The sequence below is a fragment of the Ctenocephalides felis genome, unplaced genomic scaffold (assembly GCF_003426905.1).
Source record: "Ctenocephalides felis isolate EL2017-DRISC unplaced genomic scaffold, ASM342690v1 CF-g0.4_SCAFFOLD_03571, whole genome shotgun sequence".
In the NCBI taxonomy this organism is placed as follows: Eukaryota; Metazoa; Arthropoda; class Insecta; order Siphonaptera; family Pulicidae; genus Ctenocephalides; species Ctenocephalides felis.
In genome coordinates, this window is record NW_020539725.1 from 52,699,220 (window position 1) to 52,704,464 (window position 5,245).

General features: G+C 25.2%; 1 protein-coding gene across 1 annotated transcript in view; it reads right to left on the reverse strand.

Annotated features, from left to right (window-relative positions):
* Positions 1 to 4,360, reverse strand: part of LOC113386239 — a 73,759-nt gene extending 69,399 nt beyond the window's left edge. Inside the window, exons 1-2 of the mRNA XM_026624030.1 lie at positions 4,313 to 4,360; positions 3,532 to 3,599 (exon numbers count right to left, since the gene is read on the reverse strand). The gene's annotated coding sequence lies outside the window, so the exon portion shown is untranslated. The remainder of the gene's footprint in view (positions 1 to 3,531; positions 3,600 to 4,312) is intronic.
* Between the last annotated feature and the right edge of the window lie 885 nt (positions 4,361 to 5,245).

Genomic DNA, 5,245 nt, shown 5'->3' on the forward strand with positions numbered 1-5,245 from the left:
TTTGCAATCGTTGAATAATGTAGCTATTATTTTTTTAAATCTATTTAAAATTTAACATAAGACATTGGACCCCGTTTGCCCCTTTTAACCCCGTCTATGGGTTAAAAAGAACCAGGTGACAAATTTTTGAAAAACGACAAAATTAGATGGAATTTTTACTCAACATAGTCAGATAATTGTTGGTCTTACAATTATAATTCTATATTCTAGAACTAATAAACTATTAGATATCATTATACGTGTATTCTTTTATGCAATTATTTTTTTTAAAATTTACAATATAATTTTTTAATTTTTAACGTGTATATAAAATTGAGCAAGTATTTCATTGGCAAGTGTTAATGAAAGGAAAATTTTAATCTTTCGCAAGCAGGCCAACTTAAAACTTTATGACCCAAGCATGCCCACAACAATAGATTAGTTAAAATAATTTATAAAAAACATATATAAAAATGTAAAGAAAGCCAAATCATAATAGCGTTCACAAACCAACGATAAAAACCGATGTCTACATGTACTACATAGTATTCCAATTGTAAATATAAGATCCTGAATTTCGATAGTTTTATTAGTATTTCATAAAAAATCTCCAAGAATTCAAAACTAATAATAAAAACTTGTATATAATAAAAATATATCTATATAAAAATCATTATTCATAAGTATGTTGTCTAATCTAATATGAAAACTTGTATTTTCCAGCATCCATGCAACATTTCGAAGATCTTGTTCTAATAATTACACAAAAATTGATAGGCATGTTAAAAAAAAACATTTTCAAATATATACTGAAAAAATGCTGGCAAATAGTTTTTGTGGAGTAGATATAATATTACAAAAGTTGCAAACTATGAAATTTTTAATACGAGATTTTGATGAACAATAAGACCATATGACAATTTCAACATGATGGAAAGTATTGTTTTTAATAAAAATTAAAAATAATATGCAATTAAAATAGTTGATGGTATGAGATGTTATAAATTAATATTCTAATAATATTATTTCAGCAATTTATAATTTGACCTATAGTTATTTCATGCCTGAACATATTTTCTTGCGAAGGGGATTCACAGAATGAAATTATCTAACTTTTTAAAAAATTACAATGGTTTTCAAAGGACTTATGATTGTTTCTTAACGATCTGGTTTTAGTTTCTTAATTAACATATTTTTCTGCATGAATTCAAGAAAAACCTTAATTATAATTCCTTATATAATATATTTTAGTTTATATAATAAATTTGCTTTGTTTGTGGCGTTATTTTTATATTTTTATATTTGTTTCCAAGCAAATTTATTTACTTATTTGGACTCGATGAACGAGTTTTTCTTGCAAAATTTTGTTATCAAAATCAGCCGTTCCAGCATGTTTTAACCATTAGTCATTACATTATTTATTTTTGAGCTCGTGTAAATGCAAATTTTGACAATTGGGCAAGTCTAGTAAACTATTCGCACATCTATGCAAATTTATTTTGCATTTGCATTCGAAGAGAAGAAATACTTATATGCTATAAGGAAATCATCAATGTTCAACAACATTGTTTATTCTCATATGTGAAGATATTAAACAAACATAAAAATTTAATTACTGAACATTATGCGTAAATTGATTAGTGAAAGATTAAGATTGTTTTCATTGTTGAAATTAAAATATCCAGGAAAATAAATATCCAATGGAACTTCTAACTAAATTACTGCTAACCAAATAAAAAATATTTTTGAAATATTATGGAAATTTTTTTTTGGTTAATGTGAGTTGACTCAAATAGGTACACCAGAGTTTGTAAAAGTAAAGAATCCTAGCAACAACCCTCAGTTTATTGTTAAATTAATTTTGAACAAAATATCAAATATGATCATTTGTAACTAAAGAAAAAGCCCAAAATCTTCACAACAATCTACAGTTTTTCGAACAAAATGTTAAGTAAATCGATTTATAGTAAGAAAACCATTTTTACGGAATTTACAGACTGACAACAAGAACACAATTTTCATTTCAAATATTTGATTTGTTTAAAAATGATACCCAGTTTTACTATACATCCTAGAAGAACAAAAAATATCATATTTGCACTAGTGTGATGAAACAATAGAAACGTGCGAAAAGAACTATTTACTATTCTGATCAATAAATGTTGTTTTATGACTAGAGATCCGATTAATTAAAAACTATTGTTTATATATATATATATATATATATATATATATAGCTGTGTGTGTTTATTTGCTTGAAAGTTGATATTTATAAAATCTCTATGTATCTTACGAAGAGCATCATCAATCACTCTCCATACTAAAGTAAATCTTCAAATCCAAGTTGTAAAATAAAATGATTGAATAATGCTTATTGCTTTTATTCAAATAAACATTTTATATGTTTAATAAATGCATTTTATATTTAGTGCATTCTAAAAGCGGATTTTTAATGAGAAACTTACACCGATAAGACTTGACTTAACTATTGTTTAATGACTTGACATTAGCCAAAATTGCAAAATTGCAAAAAAATTATCACCAAATAAAAATATTTGGTAATTTGCAATTAAATATAAAATTCAAAATACCTATTCTATCTGCACATGGATTCAAAATTCACTTGCATAAGTTTTCTATAAAAAACATAAGCCAAGTTTTCAGTGCAAAACATGAGAGAAATTGTTGACCACAAAATTTGAAATATTCATAACTAATCGTTATTATTTACATAATTTATGCATACTTAAACTTTGCCATCTATGATATACCTGTCTATGCAAAAATTTAAATGATTAATATAAAATTATAAAATTAAGCAAATCCATATTGCAATCAATTAACAATATATGGCATATACAAATATTGATATACAATAATATTGATAATACGAACAAAATCGTGACCTGAAATGTTTTGTATGTTGCATTGAAAACAATTTAATTTTTCTTTATAGCAAGTAATAGTAAATGTGTCATTGCATTATTTATAGAAAATGTTCTATAAGATGGACTATTAAATTGCAACGTACTTGATGTCAGTTTTAGAATGTTTGCATTTGAACATAAAATAATAAATTAATTACTTTGAAAATATTACAATTAATTTGATCGGTCAATAAAACATTTATGATCGATTACATCATGTTTTACCTTAATTTTTTGGATGACTTTTGAAAACCGTTGGAAGAGTCATAGAATATAATATTTATGATTTATATAATGTAAAAATCTATTCAAGACTTCAGGAATATATATGTGATTTTTCTTAAGATTATTTTATGCTAAATGCTTACCTAGGAATGAAATCATTTTATTGCAGTATTTATAGTTTGATTTAGTTTCAATGATATTTGGAAATTATTTTATACTGAATGCTTAGCTAGTAATGTGCATTTTTTATTGGTCTATTGATTTAGGTTTTATGACATTTTGAAGAAATGTAATAAAAATGAAAAAAATTAATACATTAATTCAGAATAATAATAATTATTATTATTTTGGAATATTCAGCATAGATGTAATAAAAATAATTTTATCAAAATTTACTCACCTTTTAGGCTTCCAAATTTTGTGAACCTTTGTATAGTTTGTCACTTTATTTTTGGTCACACTTACTAACTGTATGGCATCACCATTAATGAAAATTAAAAATTTTTTTTTTAATTGTTAAATTTAATATTATGTATATATAAATATATTACAAATTTATCTCATTAATTGAATTAAAATTTTATTTCTATATTATTACAAAAAATTGCGGAAAAAATATTTTAAATTGGGGCTAAAATATGATTCAGATTGTGTTGTGAAAATTGGATAAAAACAGTCAAAATTATAGAAGCAAAAAAATCAAATGAAAAAGAATATTTTAAATTACCCAAAAATAATGATACATCACGACATAATATTTATAAAAATGGAACCAAAAATTAATAAAGAAATTTAAATTTAAATAATAATATTTAAAAAGTAGTTTTTGAATTTATGAAGTAATTTTATTGAACATGAAAAACTATTTAGGTTTATCAACTTTTTAATTATTTTATGGATAATAGGGTTGACAAATATTTTTATTAATTTTTAATAACGTTAAAAACCGCAATTTTTTATATTTTTGAACACTTGATGTATTATAGATAAAATAATGTAGCTGAATATAGATTTTTAATATCAATAGCTTAATTAGAAACATATATAAAAAATAATCTTAAAAATATTTATAGTTAATATTTTAATGATATTAATTAATTATTAAATTAATATATATATATATAATATATATATATATATGCAAATGTTTTTTTTAATTCCGTCACTAAACAAAATGATACCTCAATACAAAAATTAAAATACCACTTGTATTAACTATTATCAAACCAACTTTAATTCAATTAAAATAAATTTTAAAATTTCACTAGAAACTGCATAAACACTACAGTAAGCATGATACCTGTTCGAAAGTTCGAACGATACTGAATTATTCTTCACCAGCAAACTCTTGGGCTACTGAAAGGATCGAGGGAGATAAAAGATGAGTGCGGTAAGCTTAAGCCAGAACGAGATGGAGATATTTGAATAATTGTGCATGAGGTTGTGCAAGGTGCTGGCTGGCGAACAGCTGATTTTTCTGATATGCCGCTTTTTGCAGGTAAGGCTCGGATAACATAGTGAATTGGACAAGGATCGAGGCTCTGATTTTGTTTTTTTTTTATTATCACATATTTATATATTTTAACAGCAAACAGAACCTTATGCCCTATTAGCTGTTGGGCTAAAACTTCTCCTTACTTCGTATTTTTTAGATGGTAACCCAATGGTTAATCCATCCATATTTGATGATTTTTCGTTATTAGATTTAATCTAATAGGGCTAACTTTTTATTGGTGCAGCAATGCCGGGCAAGGGCTATTTTTACTTGGAAACATATTGCTATCTATATTTCCAAGTGAAAATCGTTGACAACAGGCTGCTCGAAGTGGATATCTAACCCGGGATCTCTGATTCAGGTCTCGTCGCTCTTAACCGCTTACCTACGGGCGAGCCCGTGGCTCTGAATTAGAATTTTATAAGAGACTCTAAGAGAGGGAATCCATAAAATTAAAAAATTTTTTTTTTAATATTTGCACCCATTCCATCCTGAACATCAGCAAATCTTTGGTCGTACCTAAAAATGTCGAAATCTATTGCCAATCCCCTGATTGGACGTCCGGGTATAATGCATAAATTAAAGAAAATATCTATGCATCATAATTATCTATCTATCA